Source organism: Phalaenopsis equestris, unplaced genomic scaffold (genome assembly GCF_001263595.1).
Source record: "Phalaenopsis equestris unplaced genomic scaffold, ASM126359v1 Scaffold000672, whole genome shotgun sequence".
Taxonomy (NCBI): domain Eukaryota; kingdom Viridiplantae; phylum Streptophyta; class Magnoliopsida; order Asparagales; family Orchidaceae; genus Phalaenopsis; species Phalaenopsis equestris.
Window position 1 is genome coordinate 559,860 of NW_018165112.1, and position 8,285 is coordinate 568,144.

The 8,285-nt window shown below is 35.1% G+C and overlaps 1 long non-coding RNA gene across 1 annotated transcript; it reads right to left on the reverse strand.

Annotated features, from left to right (window-relative positions):
• Nucleotides 1-580: 580 nt before the first annotated feature.
• Nucleotides 581-6,074, reverse strand: LOC110030189. The gene is made up of 3 exons (XR_002294633.1): nucleotides 5,973-6,074; nucleotides 5,334-5,335; nucleotides 581-590 (listed from the first exon to the last, which is right to left on the reverse strand). It is a non-coding gene; the product is annotated as an uncharacterized LOC110030189 (long non-coding RNA).
• Between the last annotated feature and the right edge of the window lie 2,211 nt (nucleotides 6,075-8,285).

Here is an 8,285-nt window from a genome sequence, read left to right on the forward strand (position 1 = left end):
TGGCCAATTGATTTGTTAAAATATGTTGAGTTTTACAACTAAAGTGAAGATTACATCCAAGATTCAGGGAGGTCAAAGCCCTTGGAAGTTGGGTGCAAATAAATAAGAAAATAAAATTATCGGGCGTAGAATTGGAGATTTTAGAGTGACAGACTAAAATCCCCAATTCGGTCCTATCGTTTGGGTGCTAAGTGTAGATGTTAGCCCTCAGGCGAGGGGAACGTGGGAGCTCCGAAGTGAGAGCCGGTATCCTCCCAACCTAGCCGCAGATTCAGTAAACAAGCGTAGGAATAGTCAATGTTCTTTATGTCTGGACCAAATGGTAGAGAATAAGTATGCTCCTATTTGGCACAATATAATTTGGACTGATTCACTTTATCCATTCACAATAATTTCTTGACAAGGAGGAGGATGCTTTCTTATATATTGAATATCACATTAAAAACTTCATTAGTACATTTAGTTATTTAATAGTTATTAAATTACATATTTAATTCAATTGTCTATTAGTGACAGATAAGCAAATTGATTTTCATTGTTGCGATAAAAAGTATTGCTTTTCCAAAATCTTAGTTCGTAGTTCTAAACCACTCCCTGTAGGATCGATATCTAGGACTCCATTAGAGCTCTATATTACTTCAACGATACGTGTACTTGCATTGATAAGTGTGACTTTACAATTATTGAATATTTATTACGTCCATATTTATCTTGTATTTTTAAGCATATATAAAGTCGCGGTCAGTATGCACATAAATAGAACTCCAACTAAATATTATCTAAATTTATTAAAAGCATATACTATTGCCAACACCGCTTGACCTTTCAAAATATGGGATATGATACTTTGTATTTGAATACGGCTTAAGAAACCCCCTTTGTAAGGGATATCCGGCGTCAACCAAAAAATACTTATTTGTTGTGTGGTGTTTGTTACAAATGAAAGTTCAAAATAAAATTAATTTCTCAAATATATGTACCTAGAGGAGGGTAAGGGAACTCATATACACGGTTTCTAGTAGCAAACTTGAAAACACGGCTATCGTGTGCGCTACCTTCCCATTCAGCCATCACGAAAGTAAAACACATATTAAAATCACACATGGCCATGACATTTTGTGTTGGGGATCCACACCGTCAGATGTAAGTGACTTTCTCTGCAGGAGACAACTGTGCATCGACATGTGTTCCGTCAATAGTTCCAATACAGTCCTGTGGTGCAGAAAATAGTTAAAATCAATTGTATATTTTTCTTGAAAATGAATACTATGTAGGGCACTTACTTTGAAGAATGGCATGTATTGAGGATCATTTGCAATTTGTGTGGGAATGGTCTGGAAAGTTGGATCCTCGGGTTTTACTATCCTATATGTCAAACTCACCAACGCATTCAAACCAATGGAAGAATATATACTAATGGTTTTCGAGGAATGTCGGAAGCGCTCCATAGCTCCTCTAACAGATTCATTTTGGGATAAGATATACAGGGTAATTGTCAATACTTCTCTGACAGTTGTTCTTGATGAGTTGTGTAATCCATGAAAATCCCAAAGTTAATTAAGCAAGTCGAGAAATATCACCTTCGTCATACGGAATATGTTTGCAAACCTTGTCGGGTGTCCACATAATAACTCCCCGACCCATTTTTCTCCAATCTGACTCGATGTCATACAAGGTGTTCGATCAACGTATGTATGATAGTAGTAGTATAGCAAGATGAGGGCGAGAGCGACTTTGCGGTTGTGGTTACGTTGTTCTTCATCCATTCTACAAATGTGGTAAATGATATTTTTTTTTTAAACATGTTAAACGTTAAATTGAAGTAACAGGAACTATACTACAACATGAGAAATGAACGAAGACATAAACATAAACTATAATGACACAAACAAAGAACTGTCTAAATGACTGGTACTAAAATGAATTACAAAAACATAAACTATAATTCACCACAATATTACCATAATATACCACTAATTCACACATGCAGATTTCACGCTTCTTGTGATAAAGGGATCAATTTTTAACACGAAAGAATTTATTTTTGGATGATTTTGATTGTCAAAACTCAACAAAAGATGATGAATATATCTGGAGTTTTGCAAGATTTAAGCTTTTGATGAACTTGCATTGATTTCATGATTTTGCGTGCAAATTTCTTAATAATAAGATATGGATGTTCGAATCTGAGGATGAGTAACTTTCAATTCTATTACAGAAAGTCCTCTGTGTTGCAAAAAAGCAAAAAAATTATTTTCATGGAAGATCATTTCTTGAGTGGCAAAGCAAGGATTGTAAAGATAAAATTATCCATTACAGATTTGTGTCAGCACTTGCAGATAATTTTTAACGAGCAAGGGAAGGAATTGGTTTTGCTGTCCAAACAATTTGTTGTTCGTGAAGTGCTCGTGTTCTATTTGTTTGCTAGGTAAATTAGTGAGAACGAACGAGTCAAACACAAACAAAGTTTTATTTGTTCGTATTCGGCTCGTTTGGGGATTGTTTTTACTCAAAATAAGTATTGTTTCTAAATAATTTAATTGACTGCAAGGCTGCAAATATTTATAATCAATTAAAAGTTTAATTAAAAAAATAGTGAATATTTATAAATTCTATTTAAATGGATAAAATAGTTTAATATAAATAATAAGATTTAAATAGCACTTTATATTTTTAATATTCTATGGTCGAGTTATTAGGGTTATCAAGACGGCTCGTTCTTCATGAACAACTCGTGTTTAGCTCGTTCAACAAATGAACCCAACACTAACAAATCGAAGACTAGCATGATATTCATTATCAAGCTCTATCCCTTCAGCATGTCTCCCATATAGTATTGGATTCAGCAAGTGGGAAGATCCACCGACCAATTACTGGTAGCTATTTTTTTCTCGTGAAAGATGGATTTCCTCCTTTGCCGATGTAGTCGTTATGGCGATGTGGAAGAGAAATGGAGAAAAGAAGCAATTTTATGTAGAATCCTGCCACAAAAAGCTTGAGTTATTTCTACATATCATCTTCTATTATGAAAAGTAACAAAGAAGGGACACACTTGAGGAGGACGACTATTGTTTTATATAATATGTATATATAGGACTTTTTTTGTACAAACTCCCCTTAGATTTCTAATTCACAACACAAAAGTCATGAATTTATACTCCACTAATTTTTTTTCCTTTTGTGTCCATGCCATATTAGTAATATATAATGAACATATTAAGCTACTATGGGTACCTTAGGTGTTTACATAATGATCTAGTAGGGCATATATGTAATTCATTCCAAAATCATATGAATTGTTTGATAATGTTTCAAGGGGTGCCCTTCTCCATAATTAAAGATGGCATCGATATGTGTAGCAAATATAAATTATATAAAATTAATTTCTAGATGCATTGGGATTGTCTTGATGTTTATTTAGAGTAAAAAATAGACTTGGAAGCTCAATAAAATCTTGATATAAATAGCATGTTTCAACTTTGTTTTAGTACCGCCAGCTGGCAGAGCAATTTCTTCGAAGGTCATAAATCTCCTCAGGTCACAAGTTCGAATCCCCATCTAGCCAATTTGCCAGTAGTGAGGGCAATCCTCGAATAGTTAACCACATGAGGGTGACTGGGGGCTCGTATAATAGCCTCCGGTCATTTCTTTTAATAAAAAAAAAAATCTTTATTAGTAATTATATATATGGCAATTGTTGTTGATGATGGGTCATATGGGCACCGCAAGAATTGAAAATTTACATTAGCCTTTGATGTAATGATATATGTTGATGATGCTCATCAATCTTATAGATAATGATGTCAGATGAATTTGGCGCACGATCATAAACAACGATGCTGCAAATATTGGTCAAGAAATTATTGTTCGATGATAATTATTAGAAAATTATAATCAGGCAATTGAGGGTGGGCCACATTAATCAGGTGATGATGTTCGGATGATCATAGTCAAGCGATAGAGTTGATGCATTCATAAAAATGCATTTGTGATCAATTACGTGTAACAAATAACAATGGCCGAGCAATTATAGCTGGCCAATTGAAGTTGAGTGGTCATAATTGAGCAAAAATAATGAGTTCTGAAGGAAAGTTATTGTGAAAATAATCTCATTAGTTTATTGAGCCTGGTTCAATGGCAACTCAGAGCTACAGAAATGGAAATATGAGTGTTGAAAGAATATTATTGTGATTTTTTTTTAGGATTTTGAAAATGTTTAGGTGTTATAAACAAAAAATTTTTCTGTGCGGACTCCTGACGTAGCACTACGCGTGGACCAAATTATTTCTAAGTTATTTTCAGGTTATTTTTAATAATACCGAAATAACCCAGAAATACCCCAAAAATAAAGACCGTGGGTTATTTCTGGGTTATTTCGCTATTATTGAAAATAACCCAGAAATGACCTGAAAATAACTTAAGAATAACCTACGCCGCACGTAAAGCTACGTCAGGAGTCCGGACAGAAAAAGAGCTTGTTATAAACATACAGATTTTGATGTTGTAGATGTGTAATATGAAAATCCCTATTTTTATGATGCTTACATTAATATATAGTTAGATTAATAAGCTACCGGATGTACCTTATGCTTTTATATTATTTAGCTCCTAATATGTAACCTCTTGTATTCAAAACATTAAGCAGATGTAGGCGCACAATGAATCAAATATTAATTTGAGCATCATTCCACTCATGGATGTTCCAAACAATATAAATAATTATGAGAAATTATAAAAATGTTAAATTGCATTCCAAACAATATAAATAATTATGAGAAATTATAAATCTTTTTCACACGCATATATTACAAAAGTCACTTTATTATCAACCAAACATAATCAAATATATTTAGTGTCTGTTTGGGGCAGCTATAACTTATTGAATAATCTGCCGATAAGCTGATTAAAAATAATTTGCTGATAAGCTAGGTGTGGTGGCTATTATAATTTTTTATTTTTTTGGAAAAGTCAGACCTTTGCCAATAAGCTCTCACCGCACCTAGATAGGTGGGGTGTGAAAACACTGTTTTCTGCATTTTGAAAACGCATAAGCTGCCAAAACGCAGTTTACCCAAACAGGTCAGGTGCGTTTTCAAAATGCCACTGCACTAAATAAGCTGCCCCAAACAGACCCTTAGTCTATGAGCAGAATTTTTGTTCAATGATGCTAGTCAAATATTTTGGCAAAACTAAGAAAAAAGTCTTTCAAGTCCTTCAGAAAATTAATAAAACTGATTGAAGAATTTTTTAAATTCATCTTGGCCAAAATTATCTCATATTTTATAGCTTCAGAGTCTGTCTGAGACAACTACATATATGTTTGGGACGATTACAACTATTTGAAGCAGCTATGAAGTTGTTCCAGATGACAGCTATAAAGTTGTTCAAGAAGAAGTTGTTGTTTAGAAAACTGTAACGGTGGAAGCAGAAATAGGTTGTGGAGCTGGCACGGAATGCTTGGATGTCGAATTGGATGCTAGAGGATTAGAAGCAGCGGCATTATGCCCGTTAATGGGACCCTAATCTTCGTCCCATGAAGTCGTCTTCTTCGCAGACTGAATGGGTCCGGCTTGTTTCTGATATGGCTCCAAAGGGAGTTCGTTTTACAATGAAGGAGAGACTCTTGGCTCCGAGCTTCCATACTCGTTTAAAGTCACGCCTCTCTTTTCTTCAATCTTTCTGGGAAGATCACAGCACAATTAAACCAATTCAACAGAGTGAGGCCCAGCAATACAAGACAAATTTGGGAGATTTACATGCATATCACCTAATTCCTATCTATTTACAATATTGAACACCTAAACTTTACTTTTTTTAGATTTACACCACTAAAGACATTCACATCACATCAAAAGTACCACTTTTTAACATTTAAAAAGTGAAATACACCTTTTTCATGAATGTCCGATTAAAAATCAAGAGATTATCAAAATTTAATTAAATGATTGGTTAGAGTGGAATAGATGGTTCACCTGTTTATAAATTGCATGGGAAACTCCAAGAGTACACATTAGAGTTGGTGCAGAGCGGTCCACAGCAGTGCAACGTTGCATAGTTTGCAAAATGTCCAACACAGCTATTCTGTCAAGAGATGGAAACAAATCACCCAAGCAACGAAAAGCATTCAAGAAGTGCGGAACTTATTAGAAGGTACAGGGAGGTTACAGAGCATATAACTCGATTATAATCTCCTAAAATCCTCCATGTAACCTGTTTGCAGGTTACAGACGTACGTAACTTTGTGTACGTCTTATGTACGCAATTTTTTTCCGTCATAGTGACATTTTTTTCCGTTGTGGGGGGGGTGGGCTTTTACATGCATACCATACAATTCTTATGTATTTACATATCTAACACCTAAACTTTACCTTTTTATAATTATACCGCCTAAATCTTTCACACCACAAAAAAATACCACCATTTTAACTTAAAAAAAAAAGTAAAATACACCTTTTCATGCAAACATAAAGTGTTGTGTACGGAAAAAAATTGAAGTATAGGTGTTAGATATGTAAATACATAGGAATTGAGTGGTATGTATGCAAATCTTCCTTTTTACTTTTTCCATTCCATCTCTCGTAAGCACAACAACAGAATGGAGCGGAAAAGTAGATATCTTCCAAGGAAACAGCTGCCACAACAAAATATAAAATGAAAGCACAAGTGCCACTGAGAAGAGAGAAGAAAGAGCGAGCAATATTTATCATACATAAAACCTACACATTCATATTTTATGCATACCAATCAAATATTTAACATCATATCAAAAATACGACCATCAATATCTTTTTAAAAGTGAAATACACCTTTTTCATGAATAGGTTTATGACACATAGGTGTTATAAATGCAAATATATACATAAGAATTATGTGATATGTATGTAACTTTCACTAAAAAATTTCTTTTGTTTTCTTATTTCACTCTTCTTAGTGCTCCAAGATTGCCTAATTCCCATTAATTGTTATCATCTTAGTTCAACAAGACAAATCAAAGCATGGATGAACTACTACATTCTTAGTTTCTCTGCTTTTAAAAGAAAGCAATGCATGTAAAATAACGCCTAAGGTAGTTGGTAGGATGAAAGAAGGTTTACTTTGCTGATAATCCCTTTAATCCGGGAGAAAGTAAGAATTTTTGCTTTGTTGAGTAAGAAAATAAATGCAGAACGAATGTGTCAAAAAAAAATTACTAGTTTCTTTAATAGAAGCACAAATATAACTATCTTCAGCTATTCCATTAATGTATACATATAAAACCAATATAAGCACAACATCATGAGCAATCCCATACATAAATAAGAGAAAAAAGCTAACAATGTGAAAAAATTAGCAAACGCATGTAAATTCATGGAAGTCATAAAGTGCACAAGGAAGAGAGAGAGAGAGAGAGAGAGAGAGAGAGAGAGAGAGAGAGAGAGAGAGAGAGAGGGGGGGGGAGAGAGGGAGTGAGGAGATAAAAAGAGAGAGAATTAAGAAAAAACAGCTAAGTGTTGGAGTGGCAGAAACCAACAGATGGTTCTAACACAACAGATCCTCCACATTGCCCAATCATTGCATCAACTTCATACAATGTGCCGTATGCAGATGTTAGTGACACGGGAGCTTTTTGATACTCCCCGGGCCAAAATCAGTGAGCACACCACAATGAAACGACAAGAGAAAGAAGGAAAAACTCAAACGAGGGCTGCTCTTATAAAAAATAAATGGAAATAAGCAAGATAAAATTATGATATACTTTTCGAGAGGTAGATCGGCTCTGTCACAACCCTAGACATCGCTAGGAACACCACCAAAAAGAAAAAACACAGCAACCACCAAAATACATGCATGAAAGAAAACAAACCCTAGGTTCCCCCCTTAATAGAAACCTCACACAACATTTGAAAGCTTTCCTTTCCCACTTTCCCTCCAAACCTCCTTTAATTTCTCCTCTTTAATTCCATTAGAGCCCCACCCCCTCCTTTTCTTCTTCTGCGACCAGCCTAGACCCCTCCGCCTCTTCACGTGGCAATGACCAACCCGCCCGTGAGCTTGCTGGTTTGCATTCGGTGGGGCCATCCTGGACTGACATATATTTGGGCGTAAAACTACTCCCCTCCCAAAAAGTATCTTGTCCTCAAGGTGGAAGGATGGAAATGATTGTGGATCACCTCATAAGGCTCTCATGTTGCTTCGTAGTCTGGCAGCCATTTCCACTTAACTAATATCTCCTTCGCACCGTTACTCCTCGGCGCACTCCTTAGATCTCTAACAACTGAAGAATCACCTCCAAGTCCTTTGTCAAC